The 26,357-nt window shown below is 37.7% G+C and overlaps 1 protein-coding gene and 1 pseudogene across 5 annotated transcripts in view; both read left to right on the top strand.

Moving 5' to 3' along the window:
* LOC136793989 (E3 ubiquitin-protein ligase RNF19B-like) overlaps window positions 1-3,297 on the top strand; it is a 90,219-nt pseudogene extending 86,922 nt beyond the window's left edge.
* Window positions 1-26,357, top strand: part of MCTP1 (multiple C2 and transmembrane domain containing 1) — a 540,048-nt gene that overhangs the window by 99,300 nt on the left and 414,391 nt on the right. The window lies entirely within an intron of this gene.

Below are 26,357 nucleotides of genomic sequence, written 5' to 3'. Positions count from 1 at the left end.
CCCTGAATCGGCAGGCGGACTCTCAACCACTGCACCACCAGGGAAGCCCAGCTGAGTCATTTTTTGCCTACTCTTCACCATGTTGTTTATTTCAGGCAGCCCCTGTGCTCTTTTAACAGGCATCTGGATTCAAACCTACACCTTTTATAGTGTCTGCCTGTCAAATTGGTACTGCTTCTGAAACCCTTTCTCCTCGCTCCTTTCCTTCTCTGATTTTATGTGCATCCTTTAATTCTCTCCTTCTAGAAAAATGCAGGTCACCCACAGAACCCCTTTCTAAAAGCATGCTGCCCAGGGAGCTCCATTTCCTGTGTTCTCCACCATTGCCGAATATCTCCTGCTTTCTATTTTCTCTTATCTTCTGTCACATAGTCTCCCTCTCTCTTTTTATTCTTTTAGAAATAGATACGAAATATTATCTTTTTTAGAAGAGTGAATTTTTATTTTCACATCCCCTCTGAGCTCTTGTGAGTAGTGGTAACAGGAAAGCAGATATTGTATATCGAAATTGTCATCTCCAGTCAAGTTGTCTCTGTGATAAAACTTGAGATTCTGTGAGGCCGCTGTGTCCTGGAAATGTCATAAGCAAGAACTTCTCTGCCTTTGATCATTCCGAATCCCTGGACTGTATTATTCTAGGGTGTGCTGTGAATAAGGACACTCTTGGTGCCACTCCCTACACTTTGACTGTCTGCCATCTCTCAGTCTTGAGATTCAAGGTCTCGAAGCCCTGGCCAGACTCCACCTCATACTTCTGCTGCTGACAAATTAACCAACCCGTCTTTCTATTTTGAACCGTCTCTGAAAGCTTTCCAACAGTTTCTTATTGACAAGGTCTCTGCCCCCAATTTGAAAGCCTTAGAAGTCTTGCCTTTTCCCTTCCATCCATCTGGCCTCATTTGATCAATGACCACCCTCATGGGTAGGTCTCAGTTTCTTTGGGTGCTATTTTATGTGTTCAGAAGTTCCTTTCCATGCCATTCAGCTCTTGCCCTGATCCGAGGCCCAAATGTGTAGTGGGCTATTTTGGTTGCTTTTTCCTCTTGGAGGGTTCCGGTTTAGGCATGACCCTGAACATGGAATTTTATTTTCTTTCATGTAGGTGCCATAAGAGTCATTGTTATCTCTAAGATATTGGTTAAAAACTAAGGTATTGGATAGTGATTGTACATATTCCTGAATACCTTCATAAAATAGGAGATTTTTGAAAACAGATCCTAAGAAGGAAACTGATGATGGAAAGGCAGTGAAGTGAGTATTTTAAATGGTGTCTTACTAGTTTTTCCCTCAAATCATGCCATGGGTACCACCTGATCATAATATAAGCCCCTGCCCTCCCCTTTCCTTCATACAGCTTCAAGTTCCCGTTCACAGTAACAGATAACTTCTCAAGGCAGTGGAGTGGGTGAGGCAAGTTGTAGGGAGCCAGACTGCCTGGGTTTGAATCTCACCTTGGCTACTTATTAGGTGTGTGATTTCAAGTGACATTTTTTAATCTGTTTCGTAATTTCCCCATGAATAAAATGGGCATGATAATATTATCTACCTCAGAGTGTTCTTAGGTAGATTTTATATAAGTTAAAATTACCTTATTATTATCTTGAACTAAAATAAGAAAATGAACTCCTAAGTATCTGGGCCGTAGCTGATAAAAGACTGAAATTTTTTCTTAAGTTATGTACATTTATCACATCTTTTGTTCTCTGCCTGTATGCTCCTTGTATGTTTGTCCATGTTAACAGCTCGTAGTTTATCCTAGAGAACATTGGATGGCGAACATGTTCCATATAAGTATTACTTCATAAAGGCTTTTCAGTGATCTTGGTGATAAAGTGCACATTGTCTTGGGTTTGCAAGGCTTTCAAAATATTTAAATCCTATAGTCTTAATTAGCCTGACTTAACTCTGTATATTTGATCTATTTGTTAACTTCATCCAATGCTTTTAATGTAAATGTAATCTGTTCTCCCAGAATGGTGAGGCTTGAGCGAGGTCATCTATGAGTAAAAATCCTTTGTAAACAGAAACATGCTGTGCAAATATAAAATATATTAATAATGGCCTTATGAACTCACAAAATAGTGCGTTGTTGTCAGGTGAAAATAAGGCAGGTGTGGTTAGATTCATGTAGTCATAAAAGCCTTGAAGATGATAAAAAGCACATGAAATTTGCCTCTCATTTGTTGATCAATGACTATGATTACTTATTTGCTTGTAAATATCTTCAGATATTTAACTTTAACCATGCTTGACGTGATTTTTAAAATATATCAAGTTTAGGAGAGCATAATTTTGTTGCCCTCTAACATTTATTAGGGTAGAACTCATTTTAAAGTTTTGAGGAAAGTGACTACTCTCCTTCGAAAACTCAAGGTAAATCCACTTAAATGACAGGTGAAGTGTTACATGCTTTACATTTGATAATACTTTATTCTCAAAATTCTAGTTTCTCAAGAAACTAGAGGCCTCAAGCATCCCAGCATTGGGGAAAGTAGCACTGAAGGTCGAACTCGCATGTGGAGCACCAGTGGAAGCCCTACAGCTGGACTCAGTGTTACGCAAGGTCCATTCAGCAAAAGAGACAGCTTTGCAGCCCTCTCAGGGGCACACTGAGTGGTGGCATTCTTTCCAGTGGCAAGGGAAAATACAGCAGGTTAGAAGTCCAAGCCGATGTCCTAAAGGAAATTTTCCCCAAAGACACAGCCAGTCTTGGTGCAATTAGTGAGAACGCAAGCACTCGTGCTCTGGCCGGTTCCGTAATCAGTTCCCACAACCCACAGGACAGAGAATGCAACAAGATGGAAATCCAAGTGGACAGTGAAGCCCAACCAAGCCACTATCAGCTGGTGAGTGGAAGCAGCACGGAGGACTCACTCCATGTTCGTGCGCACGTGGCGGAGAATGAAGAAGAAGGAGGTGGTGGCGGTGATGGTGGTGTTGGTGGCGGCGGTGGCAGCAGTGAAGAGGAGCCCCCACTGTAGACACCAAAGCTGTGAACAGAAAGACTGCCAGGCCAGCAGACCTTGGGGCACCAGCCTGGCCCAGCCCAGAGCATCCGCAGTGACCTGGAGAGCTCTGATACGCAGTCCGACGATGTGCCAGACATCACCTCAGATGAGCGTGGCTTCCCCGGCTGCCAAGCCGCAGCCCCTCAACACCCAGAGCCCCAGGTGCGCCGAGCCCAAGTGCGCCTATGAACCTCTCTGCCCCAGCTGAGGGGACAACTGTCTTGAAGCCGGAATATGCAGAAGCCAGAGTATGAAGTGGAATGAATGCTCCTGTTCTGAGAAGCACACTTGTAACCGCATCTTTTGGAATCTTTTTTTGGGGGCAGGGATTTACGTATTTTATTTCAGAGATTCTCTGGTCACAGGCTTTCCCCAGGGGAATTCTGGGCAATTTGCAATTTCTTACCAGATGAAACATGGAAACTTTGTCCTTAGTTCCACCCCGCATCCCCTTTGCCCCCCACCCTTTTTTTGTTTTAATTTATTGGTTAAACTGATGGTGGCATTCCATGAGATGTGTCGAAGAGTGTACAGATGTATGTGTGTATATTGTATATATGCTAAGGTATTACTGAAGGACACATTTTAATAAAGATTTTTGTCATTAAAAAAAACACAGGGGCTTCCCTGGTGGCGCAGTGGTTGAGAGTCCGCCTGCCGATGCAGGAGACGCGGGTTCGTGTCCCGGTCCGGGAAGATCCCACATGCCACGGAGCGGCTGGGCCCGTGAGCCGTGGCCGCTGAGCCTGTGCGTCCAGAGCCTGTGCTCCGCAACGGGAGAGGCCGCAACAGTGAGAGGCCTGAGTACCGAAAAAAAAAAAAAAAAAAGTTTCTTTAAAAAAAACTTTATTCTGTGTAAATTAACTTTTAGTCTAAACACAAGTATTTTTAATGTGAACCCTGGCATATTTTAATATATCATGATAAATAGATTTTATGTTTTCATTATGACAAGTAAAATGAAAAGAATAGAGAACATGAACTTAACAATTTGTATTTATTTCTATTAGGTACTTTGTTCTTCAGAATCAAATAACTTGTAATAAAGTTGTAAGAATTCATAACTAGCTTAAGTTGTTTACCTGTACAAGACTTTCCCTTATATTTGACTCATGCTGGTTCACACCATTATCATCCTCCATAAAACCAAATATATGTTAATTTTGAATTTCTCGTGGAGTTTTGCAGGTTTCAGAATTGTAGTCTCACAGAGGAGTTTTATTTATTTTTGGTTGCTTATGTTGTCAAAACAAGAGTTAATTCTCAAACTTTATCAATTATCCGTGTAGTAAATCAATCTCTTCTGTCAAATTTCTTCTCAAATATACATCAAATAGCATTTGTATAGTACTTAAGACATGAAACATGCTTTGTGTCTTAGGTGTGTTCGTTCATTTATTGATTCTCCAAATGGTCTTGATAGGGAAGGAATTATTTTTATCCCTGTTTTTCCAGTAAGGAAACTGAGAAGCAGGCAGCTAGTAAGTGACATGTATTTCAGGTTTCAACAGCTCAACTCTTTTCTGGGTTTCATATCAAAAGTTAACACTTAAGTCGATTTGCTCCCAATTTTGCATGGGAGGAGATTAAAAAATCAATGTCTATGGAAATGTGTCTAAAAAGAAGAGGTTTAGTGGGAAAAAAAATACATAAATAAATAAATATATAATCAATACATAGTTGATTAACCATGTTGTGTTAGTTTCAGCTGTACAACAAAGTGATCAGTTATACATATACGTGTATCTATTCTTTTTCAAATTCTTTCCCCATTTAGGATGTTACATAACATTGAGCAGAGTTCCCTGTGTTATACAGTAGGTCCTTGTTGGTTATCCATTGTAAATATAGCAGTGTGTACATGTCAATCCCAAACTCCCTAACGATCCCTCCCCCCACCCTTCCCCCCTGGTAACCATAAGTTCTCTAAGTCTGTGAGTCTGTTTCTGTTTTGTAAATAAGTTCATTTGTATCATTTTTTTTAGACACCACATATAAGCCATATCATATGATATTTGTTTTTCTCTGTCTGACTTCCTTCACTTAGTATGATAATCTCCATGTCCATCCATGTTGCTGCAAATGGCATTATTTTGTTCTTTTTAATGGCTGAGTAATATTCCATTGTATGTATGTACCACATCTTTATCCATTTAGCTGTCAATGGACATTTAGGTTGCTTCCATGTCTTGGCTATTGTAAACAGTGATGCAATGAACACTGGGGTACGTGTCTCCTTTCGAACCATGTTTTTCTCTGGATATATGCACAGGAGTGGGATTGCTGGATCATATGGTAGCTCTATTGTTAGTTTCTTAAGGAACCTCCAGACTGTTCTCCATAGTGGTTGTACCAGTTTTGGTGTATTGTTTTTGATAGTGCAGAACTGGTTCTCTCAATTAGATAACTGACTCCAGAATAATTGAGTTCTGTCATTATATCCAGCACCTCAGACATCTTTTTCTCATGTCTTAATTTTTTTTTTAAATTAAGATAAAGACGTGATTTCTTAGAAGTGACTTCTCTATAGGCTAATTGGAGATTCTAAATGTCTGGGCATCAAAATTCAGTGGCAATTCCAGAAGACATAAATGGTGGAGAGCTGATTGTATCCTTTCCAGATTTCCCTTCCAGGCTGTAGTGTGCCACCGGCATGCTTGTGTTAGAATCACACTCTGCTTTAAAACACAGCAAAATTGAGGCAGTTGAAGGCCATTAATAAAAGCCTGATAGCTTCATCTTCTAAACTTACTTTTCTCTAGAATATATTTCAATCTCTTTGTGTATTATGTCTCTCCTGCCAAGCATAGGTATTAAAGCCACCCATCAATATTTTCCATATCATTTAATCTCCCTGTCTATCTGCTGATTCTCTGGAAGTGCACAGTTGGGAGGACATGATAAGTTAGGTGTTTTCTGACCGACAAGTTTATTTATTTAAACCTTAAACACAAATTACACATATGTGGAAAAATGCAAATTATAGCCTGTGCAAAATACATCATCATCAACAGTATTTCACTGAAGTGTAAGCTTTAGGGTTCCTATTCCCCACACACCCTATGGTGTGGAGAGATGTAACAAAAAAGGGGCTTTATCTCTCAGTGATTTCAAGGCTTTCTTGTTTTTCCCCAGCTTTATTGAGATATGATTGACGTGTAACATTGTGTAATTTTAAGGTTTATAGTGTGCTGATTTGATACACATATATATATTGCAAAATGGGTACCACAATAAGGTTAGTTAACATAGCCTTACCTCACATAATTACCATTTTGTTGTTGTTGTTATGGTGATAACATTAAAGCTCTACTCTTAACAGAATTTTTCAAGTATACCAGTATTGTTAACTATAGTCACCATGCTGTAGTTGGATCCCCAGAACAAATCTTGTAACTGAAAGTTTGTACCCTTTGACCTACATCTCCCCATTTGAGAGATTTGAGGGGTTGCCTCAACCCCTGGCAACCACCATTCTATTTTCTGTTTCTATGAGTTTGAAGTTTTTAGAGTCCACATATACGATAGATCATACAGTATTTGTCTTTCTCTGTCTGACTTACTTCACGTAGCATAATGCCCCCAGGATCCATCCATGTTGTTACAAAAGGCAGGGTTTCTTTTATTTTTCGTGCCTGAATAATATTCCTTTGTGTGTGCGTGTGTGCATGCATGCAACATTTTCTTTATCTGTTCATCCATTGATGGACACCTAGGTTGTTTCCATGTCTTGGCTTATTGTAAATAATGCACATTCTGTATTTCCTTGGCTGGTGTACCCTGCCCTTCAAGGCCATCAGACCAGCATATAAGATGCCTGCACAGTATCTCCACAGACATTTCCTTGCCTCCATTCTCAATATCATTGCTTCCTTTTCTTTCTGTTCTACAACCATGCAGACAATAAAAAAATAACTTACTGAGGTATAACTTACATACAATAAAAAGCACAGATTTCAAGAGTACAGTTTGATGGGTTTTGACAAATATGTGTACCGTGTATTTCTGGCATCCAAGAAAGTTGCATCATGTCCCTTTGCAATCACTCCACTCTTCTCACTCAGGGAGCCACTGATCTAACTTTTCACCATAGATTAGTTTTCTTTGTTATAGAATTTCATATAAATGAAATATTGACTTCTTTCATTCAAAATGTCTGTGAGATTATCTGTGGTGTTGCATGTATAGGCAGTTCGTCCATTCTTATTTCTGAGTAGGATTTCATTGTGTCACTATACTACAAGTTGTTTCTTCATTCACCTGCTGATGGACATTTGGGTTATTTCTAGTCTGAGACTCATATAACCAATGCTATATGACACTGTATGTATGAGACTCTGTGTTTTAGTAAAACTTTTTATTTTGAGATAATTATAGACTTCACATGCAGTTTTAAGAAGTAATATGGAGAGATTCCATGTACCGTGTATTCAGTTTTCTCCAGTGGTAACATCTTGCCAAATTACAGTACATTATCAGTACTAGGAAATCGATATTGATACAGTCCACTGATCTTATTCAGATTTTTCAATTTTACTCATTTCTGTGTGTTTGTGTGTGTGTATTTAATTTTAGGCATTTTTATCCCATGTGTAGTTTTGTATATCCACCACCAAAGTCAGATTCAGAACAGTTCTATTACCACAGAGATCTCTCATGTTGTCCTTATATAACCACAAGCATCTCTCCCATTCCTTACCCCTGGAAACCATTAGTATGTTCTCCATCTCTATAATTTTAGCATCTCAAGAATGTTATAAAAATGGAATCATGCAGTGTGTAACTATTGAGATTGGAAGTTTTTTACTCAAATTAATTCCCTTGAAATTTACCTAAATTTTACATCTACCAATGGTTCCTTCCCATTGGAGGTTGTTTCAGTTTTTGGATATGATATATAAAGCTGTCACAAATATCAGCTTACAAGTTTTTGTGTGAACATACATTTTCATTTCTCTGGTATAAGTTGCCCAAGAGCACAGTTGCTGGGTCATATGGTAACAGTATGTTTAAAGAAACTGCCCAACTATTTTCTAGAGTGTCTGTACCATTTTACATTTTCAGCAGCAGTGTATGAGTGACCCAGCTTCTCTACATCCTCATCAGCCTTTGACGTTGTCACTATTTTTTACTTTAGCCATTCTTAAAGGTTTGTAGTGGTATCTCATTGTGGTTTTAATTTGTTTCCTTAATGGCTAAAGATGCTGAACATCTTTTCATGTGCTTATTTGCCATCTGCTTATCTGTTCTGATAAAATATCTCTTCATGTCCTTTGTCCATTTTCTGTTTGGATTGTCTATTTCTTTCCTGTTCAGTTTTGAGAATTCTTCATATTTTCTAGATACTAGAACTTTATTAGATAGGAAGTTTGCAAATATGTTCTCCTGTCCACAGCTTGTCTTTTCATCCTCTTATACAGATCTTTCACACAGCAAAAGTTTTTAATTTTGCATAAGTCCATTTTATCAATTTTTCCTTTTACTCATCTTCTTCTTGGTGTCATCTGAGAACTGTTTGCTTAGCCTTAGATCTCAAAGATTTTTTCCAGTGTTTGTTTCTAAAATGTGTTTTTTCTAAAGGCTTTATGATTTTACATTTAATCTGTGATCCATTTTGAATAAATTTTTGTATTAGGTGTTTAAGCCTTAGATCGAGGTTCATTTTTGCCTAAAAATGGCCTATTGATCTAGCACTGCTTTTGATTTTGAAGTGGCTATCCTTCTATTGAATTTCATTTGCATCTTTGTTAAAAATCAGTTCGTGTATTTTGTGGGTCTATTTCGGGATTCTCCGTTCTCTGCCATTGATCTGTTTTCTATTCCTCCACCAATAATACACTGACTTGATTATTGTATCTACATAGTAAACCTTATTATCAGTTAGAGTGATTTTTCTCTCCACTTTATTCTTATTACCATTGTTTTAGCTATCCTAGGGCCTGTGCCTTTCCATATAAATTTTAGAGTAAGATTGTCTATGTCTACAGAGATGGGATTTTGATAGGAATTTTGATAGGATAAACCTATATATCAATTTGGGGAGAATAACATTTTACTATGTTTAGTTTTCCAATCCATGAGCAAGGTGTGTCTCTCCATTTATTTGTCTTTGTTTTGGTTCATCAGGATTTTGCAATTTTTAACATAAGATCCCATACATGATGTGTTATTTTTATACTTAAATATTTAATTTTTTGAAGTGATTCCAATTAGTATTATGGTATAATTTCAGTTTCTGCAGATTCATTGTTAGAAATGTGATGGATTTCTGTGAGTGATCTTGTATCCTTGCAACCTTGCAAGCGTTAGAAACGTTCAGAATTAAAGTGTTTTATTTCCTGAAAAAATGTGTCAAGAGTATTCTGGGGGCTTCCCTGGTGGCGCAGTGGTTCAGAGCCCGCCTGCCGATGCAGGGGACACGGGTTCGTGCCCTGGTCCGGGAAGATCCCACATGCCGCGGAGCGGCTGGGCCTGTGAGCCGTGGCCGCTGAGCCTGCGCGTCCGGAGCCTGTGCTCCGCAACGGGAGACGCCACAACGGTGAGAGGCCCGCGTACTGCAAAAAATAAAAATAAAAAAATAAAAAAGAGTATTCTGAACAGTGCTTGCCACTTTCTTCTCATTGTATAACCTGTGATACAGAGTGAGAAGCTTCTTTATCTTGACAAATTGTCATACTCTTTTCTAAGTTTGGATCAGCTTCCAGTGTTTTATCCTTTGTGCCTTCAGTGTCATAAAATACATCTGAGAGTGACTTCAAGGGGAAGTTTTTGGCAAGTGTGACTTCTGGGACATCTTCACCTTTCCATCACAACCACTTTTCTCATGTATGTCAATAGCTATACTTCACTAAGTTCCTCTAGCTGCCTGTCTAGAGTTTCTCCAATGGTGGCAGTGCCAGCATTTCCACAGTCAGCTATTTCTTCTATAATCTCATTTATATTTGATTCAAACTTCACTTCCAATGATGCCATTGTTTGTTTCTTTAATACCTTTTCATCTTTGTTGGCCAATTCTCTCTTCCACTTACTCATTTTTGTAAGATGTCACATGAGTTTACCAGTGGGAGATAAGGAGGCATCAAAAGTACATTCTTTGCTATCTGTGAATGAACTGAAGAGCAGATACATAGTGACCAGTCACTAACAGACATAAAAAGAAGTGATATGGGGCTTCCCTGGTGGCGCAGTGGTTGAGAATCCTCCTGCCGATGCAGGAGACACGGGTTCGTGCCCTGGTCCGGGAAGATCCCACATTCCGCAGAGCAACTAAGCCCGTGAGCCATGGCCGCTGAGCCTGCGCGTCCGGAGCCTGTGCTCCGCAACGGGAGAGGCCACAACAGTGAGAGACCCGCATACCGCAAAAAAAAAAAAAAAAAAAAAAAAAAAAAAGAAGTGATATGATTAGTTACTGATCATGATGCACATGTTTTTTTACACTAATCTGTGAACTGAGGGCCTGGCAGCAAAATTTGTGCTTTATACAATTATTTACAGTTAATCTATCATGGTAACTGAAGTGTGAACTATGTTATTGAGGAACTGCTGTTTTTAACTAAACCATGATCACTGAACCCCATGCATGTTGGAACTGTGCAAAGTGAGGACTGCCTCTGTGTGTGTGTGTGTGTGTGTGTGTGTGTGTGTCTATAATACAATGTCAAGATGTGTGCTAATTGCTGTGAAGTAAAACGAAGAGGGAATGGGGATATTAAATGTGAGTGGGAAGTGCTATTTTATATCATTATGGAAGACCTCTTCATGATCTAACTTTTGAGCAAAGAAACCTGAGTGAAGTGATTAAATAAACTAACACACCATTGAAAAGCAGTTATACTCCAATAAAGATGTTAAAAAATAAAACTACAAAAAAAAAATAAAAATAAATAAATAAAACATTGCTAAGGTCAGGGAGAGGAAAATATGTGGAAGGAATAGCAAATGCACAGTCCCAGAGGTAGGAATGAAGTCGGAGTGTTAAAAGAACAGAATGTAGGCCAGAGGAGAGATCATATAAGGCCTTTCAGTCTATAATAGGGAGTTTGGACTTTACACTTTGTATAATGGAGAGCCATCAGAAGGTTTTAAGCAGAGGTGTTATATAATTTTATCTGCATTCTTAGGTCATTCGGGCAGCTGAAGTAAAAACTGATTGCAGGGCAACTATACTGGAAGCAAGGAGACCCATTGAGAGGCTTTTGTGAGAGAAACTTATGGTTTGGATCAGGGTCTTAGCAATGGATACGGGAGAAGAGGTCAGCTCCAGGATATATCCTGAAGCAGACTTGTTACTGGATTGGGTGTCAGCTATGAGGAAAAGACAAGACTTAAAGATCATTCCTAAGTTTTTGGCTAGGACAAGTGAGGGTATGATAGCATCACATGCACAGATGGGGAAGATGAGGAGGCAATAGATAGGAATAGAGGATATAAAGTTCTCTTTCAGATATAAGTTGAAATGCCTATTACCACCTATTTAAAGCTCAAGGAGGAGATGGGGGCTAGAGATACAAACTTGGGATTCATCGATATATAGATGTTATCTAAGAGCCTAAACTGGATGAGATCATATAAATAGTGACTGGAGAACAAGAGATGGTTATGGACTGTACCTTGTGAAATAGAGAGGAGAAATCCAGCAAGAGATTACAGAAAGGCAGCCAGTGAGGCAGTGGGGAAACCCAAAAGGCATAGTTCTCAGAAACCAAATTTTGATAGTGCTTCAAGAAAGAGGAAGTTGCCAATTTTGTCAGAATGCTCCTAAATGTTCAGGGAACGTGGACTAGTTAACCACTGAATTTGTAGTATTAACCGGGGTTGTCTTGTAGTATTAATAGAGCCTAGAGGCCACCCGGAATGTCTAAGGACAGACAGGGTGGGGAGGAAATGGAGACAACAGTATAAACCACCTCTTCAATGAGATTTGTTGTAAAAGGGAGAAAAGAAAAATGGAGTGCTATTTGTTAGGTCTACGGAGAGGTTATATATGTATATTTTTTCCATTTCAGAATATTATGTTTGTATGCATGAGTTTAGTTACCACAGGTTAGTGAAGTAACACCAGATCCTCAACAACATGGTTCACATTTCTGTTGCCACAGTATATTACCTGAGATGAAAGTATAGACTTTGCAGCTACCCCTCCAGTCCACAGATCATGACAGCTTTTGCAACTTTTCCCTTGAGTCTTCAGTGTGCTAGTCTACCTCATCAGAGTTTGGACTTGCTAAGCCTTCACAATCACATGAGCCAATTCCTTGAAGTGAATGAATCTCTCTCTCTCTCTCTCTCTCTTTATAATACACACACACATACACACACACACACACACACAGACAGACACACACACATCTTGTTGGTTCTATTTCTCTGGCTAATACAGGTACTATATATGTATTATGTACAAGTATTATATGTGTATGTATATCTTTTTTTTTTTTTTTTAATGAAAGATCAGTGGAGACAAGGGCTTTTCATTACTCATTGTTACGTGCCCCAAACCTAGAACAGTGCTGGGCATGCTCAACAAATATTTGTGAAAAATACAAATTTTATTAATTGACATTAAAAAGTTTCTGAGTCCTTTCACATCAACTAGCTCACTTGATTTTTCAAGGGTACAATAAGGTTTGTAAATAAGAGTCACCACTACTTTGCAGAGAAGAAATGTAGACCAGCACCATCCCATCAGGTAGGAGTGGGTGGGGCCTCTGAGGCTGTCCTGAGGACACTGTGTTCATGTAGAGGAAATGTGGCCTCAAGAAGGCATTTCCCCTTATGCTTAAAATGCAATTGTACTCAAAGTCTGGACTTAGCCAGAAGCTATTTCAAGTAGTCTTTACCAAAAGTCATCTGTGAGAATTCTTTGGAATTTGATTTGAAAGTAGGTTTTTCTGTGATATGGGAGTCAGGGGATTTTTGGTATGGTAGAAAGAGGATATTGCTTTGGAGATTCTTCTGGTTTCTTCCATGGGCCACCAATTTGAAATCTTCGATTTTCTCCTCAACTAAAACTATAGCTTCATAAAAGAATAAAATTGAAAGGGACCAGTATTTGTTGAACACAGGTACTAAGCAGCCACACTAAATGAAAAACTGAGTCTAAGAACAGGAGGTTGGTTTAAAGCTTCTTGTGCCATTTCCTGCATGTTTGCTCTGCTGAAAGGCAGTGAGTGTTCAAAGCTATCCCTCTTAGTATAAAACTCACCTGGCGATAATGAATCGTGTCAGCTGAGGAAGGTGTTAAGAGCTGGAGAGGTACCAAGTGCTTGTCTTCAACATTGAGGAATGAATTACAATCTCACAGGAAAACTTTTCACTCAGAATTTTAATTTAAAAAAATGGTTTAAAAGCACAACATGAGTTTAATTCTGTATTTTTCCCACTATGTCTGAAGAGCAAGTGTTTTCTGCAGTGGTATGAAAATTCTTTACTGAAGCGTGGATCTTATGCCCTTTTCTCCTCACTTACCAAAACTTAACAGTTATCCCAATATGATAATAAATGTTGAAGTAAGGAAGACAGGGAGACAACATAGGAAAAAATAAAGGAGAATGCAAAGTATGGCTAATGCTATGGGAGTAGAAAAATCTAGATGGCTTTCTAATAACTGAATAAAATGTGTACGTGAACTTAGTAAATACCCTGTTGGTTTGTAAAAGCTTTTTTGTGTGTGTATTTTAGAATAATTAAAAAATGGTAACTGCCAATCTATTGAGTGCTTACTTTACGCTGGCTCTATTCTCAGTACTTTCCATGAAATAACTCACAGAATCTGCAACCTTGTGAAGCAGGAACCAAAACTGTTCACATTTTACATATGAACTGAATGAGGTGAGGTCACTTATCCTCGGGCCACATCCACTTGCTGGTTAAGTGGTGAGACCAAGGTTCAAAGTAAGGCAGCAGGGCTCCAAACGGAACATTGTTAAGCACAGTACTATGCCCAACTTTGACGTGGTTTGTGCTGTTGTTGCTTATCACACTGGTACTTTTTCAGATGGCTATATGGGAACAAACAGCTATTTTGAAATTGTTCTGCCAAGCCATTTCTGACTAAATTTAATGAACTTTCTAATTTCTAAATCCAATGGATACCAAATTCAACGGTTAAATATAATTTTAAAAAATGAGTTGCCAGTCTGTTAATTGCATTATAGCCCTTAAATAAAAATATGTTAGCTTTAAACATTATGATAAAAATAATCCATTTTCGTAGATTAAAAGGTCAAGCAATGATAGATAGCTTAGAAAAAAAAATCGTAGATCGCTCTCTCTTTCCTAGCTTACTCCACAGTGTCCTTCCTTTCTCTAGTCCTAAAATGAGGATTTTAGCTCTCTTATTTCTTCTGTATATTCCCCCAATATACTGTGGTTAAATTTTCATTAAATGCATTGTCAATGTTTTTAGTTTTATGACTGTGTGAATACATTTCACAGCTGAGCCATGATGAATTTCCTTTCAAGTATAACTTGTTCTCCTGTGATTAAAAAAAAAAAATTATTAGTTTTCTTTGAATCTGTGCTAGGTATTTCCACATTCTCCAATAACTCTATATAATTTTCCACATGGTCAAACTTGTGAGATCTACTGCTCCTGTTTTTTTTTTTTTTCCTGGAGACATTCCTGCTGGAACTCTCCATCCACTGGCTTCCATCTGGTCTAATTGCTCTTTAGGTTTGCTGATCCCTTGTCATTTAGGGACTTCTTTTGCTGTCATCCTGGAATTCCTATTTCATCTCTCTTGTATTGAATCCCATTTCATAGAGTCCATGTGAATCTCTTTCTTGGTTTACTCTTTTCTTTGGTGGAACATATCCTCCAGTAGTTTCCTGAGAAAAAATATTTGAGACAGAAATTTTCTGTTACGTTTTACATACAAAAATGTTTTCACCCTACCATTCAGTTGATAGTTCTGGGCTAAGAAATGATTTTCTCTTAATATTTGAAGGCATCATACTTTTGGCTTCTGGCTTCTAATATTTCTTTGAGAAGTTCAAGCCATTTTGATTTCTAATTCTTTGTAATTGACCTGATTTTGCTATTGGATTTAGGATCTTTACTTTATCCCTGATTCTGAAATTTCGTGATACTGAACATTGATGTGAGTTTTTTTTAATAGTTGTGCTGGACACTTGGTGACCATTTCATATGCACGTTCTTCATTTTCGGGAATATTCTGTTTTCTTTTGTTTCCATCACTAGCTCTCTGTTCTTTTGGGGACATTCATTTACTCATTCAACAAATATAATTATTAAGTACCCTCTCTATGCCATGTATTGTGATTTTGTGCTAGAGGTTATAGCAGTGAAGCACTGCCCTCATTGAGCTGATTAGTCCGATATTGGGCCTTCTTGATTCAGCCTTTAATTTGCTTAATTTATTTTTCCTGTAGTCCATCTAGTCATCTACTTTGTTCTACTTATTGAAAAATTTCCATGGCTTTATCCTTCAAATCTTTTACTAGTTTATTTTTAATTTCGGTTGTTTTGTTTTTCATTTCCAGTTGCTTCTTCTTATTCTCTGATTATTCCTTTATAATAGTATCCTGTTTTTGTTTCTTATCTTTCTCTGAGGAAATTAACTAAATGGGTGTTTTCTTTTTTTTTTTTTAGTATTCTGTTCTCTGCATGATCTCTATTTACTCTGAACTCCTTTCATGGTCTTGCTATTTGGGTCTCTTCATGTTGGTGGCTTTCTTTAAATATGTGATGGTCCTTGTTGATGTGTTAGTATTTAAGAGTTAAGCACTAAGATGCTGATTAGATGTTCTGCCTGCGCCTGTGAGTTTACACTGTGTTAAACTTGCTCTGTGGGTCAATTAATGTGGCCAGAAGGCAAAAGAGGAGAAAGTGAAACTGAGACTGGACATACTTGCTGGGGTCAGAGTGTAGTCTGTTGAGTACCTAGATACACGATTTAAGTTTTATCCCGTGAACAATGAGAATCTCGGTGATGGTCATACTTGAGGCAGGTCTTTTGCAGTCCCTCCCTTTAGTCCTAGGATGCAAATTTCCTGTCTCTGTTCCATTTTCTCATAAACATTTTCCTCTGGCTACAATATTTTAATCTTAGAGATTAAACATTAATTTATTGCTTCCAATGGCCATATCCATTGTAATGTAATTTAATTCTTGCATTTTGAATACAAGTATCAGGTAACAATTCTACTCAGTCTCTTGCTGTCCAGGGTACAGCTGAGATCTAATTGATTGAAATCACTCGTAACCTCATTGATCCCAACATCAGTCATTCAAAAATGTATATTTTAAGGGTACATGATATAGTACCTACTTAAAGTAACATTGTGAGTCTTTGTTTTCTGTAGTACATAATAACTTTTATCTGTTGTAAGCAATTCCAAGTAAATAAACTACAATGTTCAGTTCAACAAATTATACAAACAAAACACCTCAAAAAACCAATTTCCTTTCATAATGAAATGGCTGAAGTCTTTTTTATTATTTGGTTTATAATTTGTACAAATTACTGTGTGTGAACGAAGTGGGAACATGTTCAATGAATATATGTACTTTTTTATTTTTAGGTTCTGAGAGTGTTTACTGTGGTCTGTCAGTCCTTTGTACCCATGAGCTCTTGGAGATTTGCCCTGTGGTAATTAATACTGCCCCTACCCATGAACAAAAGGTCATTGGTCTTAAAGCATGGAGATGGCACACAACAGCACAAGAGATCCCATACTTTGCTTTACTCATTCAGCAAATATGTTCCTATGCAAATATTGTCCATCTATTATGAATGTGGCACCACTAACAAAAAGCAAATTTTACATCTTGGTAACTGTGCAGCACCTCATGTAGTAGCAGGTATCATACAGGCACCAAATAAATGTTTGATGATGAAGGATGTGGTAATTCATCTATGCCTGTGAAGAAGGTCAGGGAAGGCTTTCTACCACTCTGGTGGTTAAGTAGAGCAGAATCCTCAATGAAGCTTCCCATATAGGAAGTGTCTTACAAGTGACATGAATTATGAGCTGCTTTTTACAAGAGAGGTAAGAATCTAGCTAAGGGACAGTGGAATGTTTAAGATCTAGCTCCTAAGTGTTTTCATGAAAAACGCACTTACCTGCATTTTGATTACATTGCCATTGGGGAGGAATTTTTTGATGTGAAGAGCTAATAAATGCTTATAGAGCAGGGTCATCTGTTTGGAGCATTTAAAACTCTTAGGAAAGCAGAAAAATGAGAGAGAAATTCCTTTGAGTGGCATAGAAAAAAATAAACACACTGATTCCACTTTCTCCTTGCGGGGGAAAAGGTGTGGAAAGCCAGGTCTCAAGCAGTCTGAGCAATTTTCACTTCCATATAGGACTGGAGCTCATTGTTAGTGTATGAAAAACAAGAAGTAGCCTTGTGTCATTTCAGATATGTCAGGAGAATTCTTTCATAAAGACTTAATTCAGGGAATACTGCTTACCAATAGTGGCCACAGATTTAATATCAGTACGCACAGGAACTGAAGCCGGCAAGTAAAATGGTAACAGTGGGGTTACAGAAACTTTGGCCAGGAGCCCAGTTACAAGAAAAGGGGTGTTATGTGGTCATTACACGTTCTGAAAATGAGGTAGACCTAACAGCAGGTCAAATGCAGAATTCTGGACCAACTGGGGAGGTCAGAGAGAATGGATAGAGATTCAAGATGGACAAAGAGGGCTTCCCTGGTGACGCAGTGGTTGAGAGTCCGCCTGCTGATGCAGGGGGTATGGGTTCGTGCCCCGGTCCGAGAGGATCCCACATGCCGCGGAGCGGCTGGGCCCGTGAGCCATGGCCGCTGAGCCTGCGCGTCCGGAGCCTGTGCTCCGCAATGGGAGAGGCCACAACAGTGAGAGGCCCGCGTACCACAAAAAAAAAAAAAAAAAAAAAAAAAAGGACAAAGACACAGGAAGCAGCCGGACAGAATCAGAAAGTGCAAAACTATGTCTTCGTTTCCTTTCAGACCAGGCATGAACAAGCAAGTAAGGAACTGAGGTACTTTCAGAGTTGGAAAAATGGAGACTCACAGATCAGGACACATAAGTCTTGGTTAATTTTTGTGGTTGAGTTTCAAACAGTTTTCAGGGCTAATGGTTAAGTGTAACATGCGAGAGTTAAGGAGAATTTGCTTGTGATCTTTGCAGCAGACAGCTAGATCCTCTGAGAGGTCCCCAGCAACATGTGTTTTGATTTGATCTGTGAATGGCGTTTGAATTCCTCAAAGCAATTCACATCTGTTATCTTGTTGATTCTTATGATAGATCCTTGACATACATTGATATAGATACATCTCACAATTTTTCAGTATCAGGAGAAACAATTCCACACAAAACCATCAACTAGGTCAACTTCATCTCTGCTGTTCACTAAATATCACAGGTTGTGTACTGCTAGTACAAAGAGGGAGGGCCCCAAGTGTCTTCAGTGTTTTATCCTTCCAAAGTACAAAGTAAAATGGCATAAGGTGATTTGTTCTAAACTAAGGCACAAATGGCTAACTTTTCACCAAAATGTCATCTCTCTTTTTCGTTATGTAGAGTTGACTAGCAAGGCACTACCCAGCAAGGGGTTAAATATCTCAGCCGGTGATTAATCTAGATGGGGCCATAGGACTACTTCTCACCAATAATTTGTGAGTGGAAGCTCCGTCACTTCTGGGTCAAGGCAGTTAAGTGAGTGTGCCTTAGCTGTCCTTCTTGCACCTTCTGTTAGTGGGTGCAGGGACTCCCATTAAGGCCTTGGAATGGCAGAACCACAATATGAGAGGAGCTTGGTTCCCTAAATGACCATTTAGAGAAAAGCCACCTGCCAACTAGGAACATTCACATTAGAAAGTAAGAAACAGACTTCTGCTGAGTTAGGCCACTTAGAGTTTATGTTCAGCAGCTATGATCACCCTAATTCCTTTTACAAATAAGAATTAAGAAGGGTTGCCAGTAAAGCAATTATACTCCAGTAAAGATGTTTAAAAAAAAAAAGGTTGCCAGATTTAGCAGATAAAAAGATAAGATATCAGTTAAATTTGGATTTTAGATAAATAGCAAATAATTTTTAATATATTAATCATTTAGTATAAGAATGAATTTCAGCATAAGTGTGTTCCAAATATTGCATGCATAGTTATACTAAAACTTATTCACTGTTCATCTGAAATCCAAATTTAACTAGGCATCTTGTATTTTATCTGATAACCCTGGAATTATGAGTAAGCAAATTAGAGTAGGTGGCATAATTATGTTTAATAATTAATTTGTTGCATGAAGCATTTTATTTTGGAAGAGATTTGTTTCTGAGCAAATGTTTTCTTTAATTTATCCTGCTGTGATGAATTGCAGAGTTTGAAATCCCAAGACACATACTGTTACAGACAGTCTAAGGTGAGAATTTGCTAAGGGGCTGCTTGTAAACCTGTCCTAAAAATGAGTAAGACTGGAAAGTGGTTAAAAGAAGAAAAGAAGGAAGGAAGGAAGGGTTAAATGTTTTACATAAAAGGATAATATTTTGAATGGAGACAAATAATTCTAACACTTTAATTTCATACTATTTTGGAGAGAAAGGAAAAAAGTTCAGTGTATTTTCAAGAAAATTATGCAGAGCTCAGGAATACCATCACTGTATACAAGGGCTGGTTCCTTTTCTGCCTGCCTGTGAAGTCATAGAATATGTGAACTGAGATGCAGAAGTAATAAATCATAGGTACAAAGAATTTCAAACAGTTCCCAATTAGAGAAAATACAGTTGATTGACATTACAGTGTTTTAATTTAATACCCCTTCACATAAGCTAGAAAAGCTGTAAGAAAAATACCTTTGCAAAATGAAAACATGACATAATTAATGTGATATTTAAATTAAGAGAATTAGTGATTCTGTACTACCTTTTAATTAAATACCCCCTTTTTTAACAGAGAGAACTGAGGCCCAGAAAAGTTATGAATATGCCCCCAAGACAGCACAGCTAATTAGTTCTACAAATCCCAGCCATACGTATTTTCTATGTTATCTCTTTCTCCTACAGAGAATTTCCTTAATGGAAGCAAATTTGGAGAATAAAAAGACCAAATTCTGTTTCATCATTAAGAGGACAATACTTCATTTAACTGCTTGAAGAACAAAAGTAGAACTTCTGTGATATGACTCATATCTCAGTAAGAGTAGAAAATCAAAAAAATTTTAAGACATTTATGTGGTTTATACACTAATGAATATACAGTATTTTTCAACACTTGTACTATAGAGAGCAGTACTACTACTATCTAATGATAGGGGTTTTTTTGTTTGTTTTTTTTTGCGGTACGCGAGCCTCTCACTGTTGTGGCCTCTTCCATTGTGGAGCGCAGGCTCAGCGGCCATGGCTCACGGGCCCAGCTGCTCCGCAGCATGTGGTATCTTCCCGGACCGGGGCACGAACCCGTGTCCCCTGCATCGGCAGGCGGACTCTCAACCACTGTGCCACCAGGGGAGTCCTAATTATGATGTCTTATCAGTCAATGTTTTATTTTTTTCCCTTTCATTTGAAACAGAGCAGAGATTTTCTCAGCAGATATGAACCAGAAGAACATTTAGAATACTTTCATAATAAAGGATGAATTTTTAATATTAAGTTAATGCCAACCAAGAAACATCAATACAGGGCATATATATATATGGACTACAGCACACTTAACAAACATTATCTATCTAACCGTTTATCTAACACCTTGGCAGCTGAGGCCATCTTCATTCAGTAGTTATTGATCCTAGACCTGGTGACAGGAATGGGGCCAGGCCCTGGCACAAACTTTGGCTTTTCTTCTTCTTTCTACTTCACTATAGTAAATCTTTAACTCTTTAAAAATAAATACAAAAGTTAAGATATTTTGGGTAAAAGGAATTATAAGAATGTACTTTAGATAGTTCATATATAAAGAAAACAAATTTTGATGTATAAATTTTTAAAAAATCTTAAATATATTTTAATGGCCAATAAAATTAAACTTCTGAAGGTCTGGATCACATGTACTTGTTCAAGAGTAAGAATGATATTCCTAATACTGCTTTCCAGTTTAGACCATCTTTAATGTGTGACTTAGTATTTAATCCTCATTCCTGCCAATATTGTGCCTTTGCTGAGTAGAGCCAGAAAATGGTGTCAGCTGATGCTGTCAGGTTTATATGTAAATCCTCAGGGAAAAGCATGAGGTTAAGTAATGTTCATACTTGACAGATTAATGGTGATCGTGACATGGAATCTCATTGTTACAGAATGAAGTAGGCTATTATCGAAGCTGGGGGATATGAAAGTAATCCAGAATTTTCCTTGCCACTAAAATGATGTGTGTGCACCTTTCACAGTTTCACATTAGATCACAGCATTCCATTAATATTTTGGCTGAAATGTCTCAGAGCAGTATCGTGAGTCTTATTGGAATAACCCTATAAAAAATAGTTTGGTAAAATTTTACTGATACAAGATAGCTATAGATTTAGCCGCATGTGTGGTAGCTTGACTGTTTCCCTCACAGCCCATAAATAATCTGAAGGAGGAAGTCATATTGCTTTGTTTTCATTTAACAGTGTCCCCTGCCCCCATAACTTTCCTCTCCTATAATTTTAAGCCAACAGAGAAGTGTTGAAAAATGCTGTCAAGTAATTGTTTCATTTCTTTTTCAAAAATATCATTTTTAGTATCTTCTGATAAATGAAGAAGAAGCCTTCTCTCAAAGAAATGAAGTTCTGTTTGTAATGGAATACATAAATAGATAAGTAGATTGAAACCTGCAGATATCTAAATATAACATTACATTGTAAATGTTATGTTTGTCTCCCTCTAAAATATTATTATGCTCTTCGTAGACTACTTCCCTTCTCACTTCACATGTTTTTCCTGGGTATCTCCTTTACACCAGTAGTGTCAAACTGTCTACATACTTAATGACTTCCTGTTCTAAATGCCTGGAGACTACTGCTCTATTGACTTCCAGATCCACACTCTCAACTGCCCACATGACATCTCAAGTCTCCCACATGGACCACAGTGTCTTTCCTACAAACCCAACTCTAAATCCTGAATTCCCCTATGCTTCTTCATATTATCTATATTTAGGAGTATAGCAGAGCAATCAAGAGCATAGGCCGTGAGACCAGCCTGCCTGGGTTCAAATCCTGACTGTCACTTTCTAGTTGGTGATCTTGGGCAAGGAAGTCATTGGCACCATTTAATATTTATTGCAAAAACATATCCTATAATTTCAAAAGCTATTGTGGCTTTTTTCTTTTCATTTCCACTCTATTTTCCATCTCAGCCAGGTTCTAGAATTAGTTTGTACACAGAGGGTTATAAAATTTTTCTGCAGCATTGTATTGTACAAGGGTCTACAAGAGAAGTGAAATGCATCAAAAAATGTTTTCTGGCTAAAAAAATGAGATTTTGCAATAAATGAATGATCTATAATGACCAAAAATACCAAGGGAACTTGTTTGCCATTTTACAAATGCTCACAAAAAAGAGCAAGATGTTATCACAATTCATATTGTACGAATCTGTTCATCAACAACCAGGCTCAATATATATAGTATTTTGGTCATGTACGTTTATTGCCAATTCCATTTATTTACTTAACCAAGGACTTTCTTTAAATAGGGTCATATATAATTTCTTCTAGGTGTTGTAGATATACGAATATAACTTAGACTAAATACTGATTTTTGATGAACTAGAAATGGGTCGGTAAATGTTTTCTCTAAAGAATCAAATAGCAAACTTTTTAGGCTTTGCAGGCCATGCAGTTTCTGTCATGACTGTTCAATGTCATTGTAGCAGGGAAGCAGCCTTAAACAATTCATAAAGGAAAGGGTGTGGCTATGTTTCAATAAAATTTTATTTACACAACCCGTAGCTGGCTGAATTGGTCATGAGCAGTAGTTGGCTGATCCCTGATCTACATAATCATATTTTTTATTCCAAAAACGAGAAGCTAGAATAGGCCATAATTGCACATGACTTTGTGCACTGTCTTCTTGTTTATAACTAGACATCTTAAATCTTTTTCCTAGTATTTTCAATGATATGTTTAGTTGTTATTCTTTGATTTGAAAAATAAATTATATGCAAATCTCTTGCCTGCTGTAGCCCCATCTATACAGCTGACCATGGGCAAGTTGCTAAAGTTTTCTGTTCTCCAGTTTTCTATATGGGCAGTTGAATTTCTCTGCTAGAATAATATAAACTAGAAAATTAACTTTCAATATCATGTCTATATCTAGAGTCAGTGCAAGTAAATTCATGAAGTATTTAGCTTCTCTGTAGGGCACCCTAGGGTCCAGTGCCTTTATCCTTTCTCTTAGATCTCTAGGGCCTTTTATGGCAACATCTTCTATCAAAAGAGAAGAGCTAGCCAATTAGTTAGTATATGCCAATTCATGAGGCTTTTTAATGTATTTGCATTTCCATAGGCTTTTTAAAGATAATTTTAACCCCCCAAGGTAAAACTCTCATTTATATATGTGTGTGTTTATATATATATATATATATATATATATATATATATATATATATATATATTCTTTTTTTAAAAAAATAAATTATTTATTTTTGGCTGTGTTGGGTCTTCGTTGCTGTGCACAGGCTTTCTATAGTTGGAGCGAGCAGGGGCTACTCTTCCTTGCGGTGCACAGGCTTCTCATTGTGGTGGCTTCTCTTGTTGCGGAGCACAGGCTCTAGGTGTGCGGGCTTCAGTAGTTGTGGCACGTGGGCTCAGTAGTTGTGGCACACGGGCTTAACTGCTCTGCGGCATGTGGGATCTTCCCGGACCAGGGCTCGAACCCGTGTCCCCTGCATTGGCAGGCGGATTCTTAACCACTGCGCCACCAGGGAAGTCCCTATTTCTTTTTACTTATTTAGAATTTTCTCATACATCCTTTGAAACAAGTATTTGGGGCACAGAGTAAATCTTAATGATAACAATATTGGGTACCTTTTTAAGGTGATGTGAGAGCTTTGGGGTGAAGCTTTTAGTTACTCCTCAAATCATACTTCACAGTGACCTTGGCTGCTCTGTCTACTAAAAGGGCCAGCCATGAATGCAGGATAAAATATGAATTAGTAAGGTTTCACCTGTATATCAGATACTGGGGAAATTATGGTTTATTGCCAAATCAGTGTGCTGAAATATTTAGTTTTAAAATTGGTTTGTGGCTTTAGTTGACCAGTGACTTGGATATGAAAACCTCCATATTTTTGTACAAATATTTCCAGTTAATTACAGAAAGAGGCAAAGACATTTTACAGTAAATATACAGATATTGATTTAAGCCCAGATTGCTCATGTTGGAATCTCAATCGGTATGTGTTCTTTAGTGAGTCATTTAGTCTACTTTTCTTTGTTCATTATGTTTAGAATCATTATCAGTGTATCTGTGAAGAAAGCAGATGAGAGTTTTTAAAAAACCATAGAATATCACATGCTGGGGAAGTAGTGTTTGTGAACAAGACTGGTTTGAGATAAGGTAGATAGAGAAAGGGATTACTGCATAAATTAAAACTTATCCACACTACTGTGTAATGTATATATAGTATAAGTAAAAACCACAAAAGAGGTTTCCAAAGTGGTTTGGGCATTTGATTCAGAATAACTCTAATTCACCCTGCAGTTTAGATCATCACTTATGAGGTGTGTTTGTTGACCCTGAAATGTATCATGGACAGCCAAGTTGGTCATTAGTTTTCTCTTGCTATGTAATAAATTATCATCCATTTAGTAACTTAAAACAACACAAATTTATTATCTCACAGTTTCCATGGGACTGGAATCAGGCTGCCTTTTCTCTGGGTCCTCTGCTCAGAATCTCACCAACTGTATCAAGATGTGGGCTGCACTGTGGTTCTCCTCTGAAGCTCGGGCTGCTCTGCCAGGTCCACTGAGGTTACTGCAGAATTCAGTTCCATGTGGCTGTAGAACTGGGGGCCCTTTTGTCTTGCTGACTGTCAGCCAGGGGTTGCCCTCAGCTCCCAAAGGACAATTCAGGGCCTAGCCATATGGCAGTCTCACGATATAGTGGTTTAGGTCTTCAAAGTTAGCTGGAGAAAGCTCTCTTCAGTCTGCTGCTGGGAGGTCTGTGTAAGTGTAATGTGAACAAGGGAGTGACGATTCCATTAGGTTTGTCAGAGGGTGGAACCTAAGTGAGGGAAAGCCTATCCTATCATGTTCACAGGTCTCCCCACACTGAAGGGAAAGGGATTTTACAGGCTGTGAACACCAGGGGGCAGGAATTTGGGGGCCATCTTAGGATTCTGACTTCTACAGTTAATGTGCAGTTCAGGTCTCCTTACACGGCTTTGAGGGCTGTGCAGTTTAATGGGTACCAGCCATCTTGTTTGTAGGTTGCTATCTTGTAATATGATTAAAATCCTAAACTTGAGTGCCAGTCTTTACTTTTTGTCTTTGTTACAGGCTCCATTTTGTGGTCTTAGGTTTAAACATTTCTAAAGATTAGGGTGTCTGGATGCAAAAAAACTTACTTATTTCCACCTTGGTTTCCCTCTTTTATTAGCTACTAGAAAGCAAAACAATTATACACATGCTGATTAGTTTTGAAAGTTTATGTATACTTGAAGGAATTTTATACTCAAAGGGATTAAGGAAACAAGAATTCAACAATCTTCTTAGAATATAGGAATGTGCCAAAGCCCCATTTTCCACTGATTATATGTTCACGATTTCCTGCTTTTCTCTTCTTATAACATGTCCCTCTACAATATGCCTTTAATGTCAGCTCAACATCTCCTCACCTGTGTCTTTATATTCTAATATGGCAATTCTTTCTTACTTTTCTAATCTTTCTTCTTTCTATGTATACTGCATTATATGAGTAGAATGCTAATTAGCTAATATTTTTCTTTACAGCAAAGGCCTAGAAGGAATTTTTTATTTCGCCAATAATTATTGCTGTGTTTATATTCCTAATGCCATCTGTTTTATTTCTGTTCATATTCATTGGGTATGTTAACTATAAAATTATGCAAACTTGTACTTTCTATTTACAAAACATAGATACCCAGCATAATACCTAAATTTTGATGACCCCCATTTTCTCTATAAGTTATAAAGTCATAAGTCATCATATTCTTACTGTAACCAACTCTAATAAACCATGAAAAGAACAAAGTTATCACAAAATTTATTTACTGTGGTCACACTTTTCACTTTTATAAAAGCAATTCTGATATTTAGTATTATGAAAGGTACATCACACTAAAAGTTAATTTTTCCAATATTCTAGGTGATCTAGTTTTCATTATCTTTCTTTATTGTTTCACTCATTTAAAAAATTTCTCTATACAGGAATTTAGGGAAGTATTACAAAATTTTAGTTACA

Source organism: Kogia breviceps, chromosome 4, assembly GCF_026419965.1.
Source record: "Kogia breviceps isolate mKogBre1 chromosome 4, mKogBre1 haplotype 1, whole genome shotgun sequence".
In the NCBI taxonomy this organism is placed as follows: Eukaryota; Metazoa; Chordata; class Mammalia; order Artiodactyla; family Physeteridae; genus Kogia; species Kogia breviceps.
The sequence above is the reverse complement of the archived record's forward strand: the minus strand, read 5'-3'. Positions and strand labels throughout refer to the sequence as shown.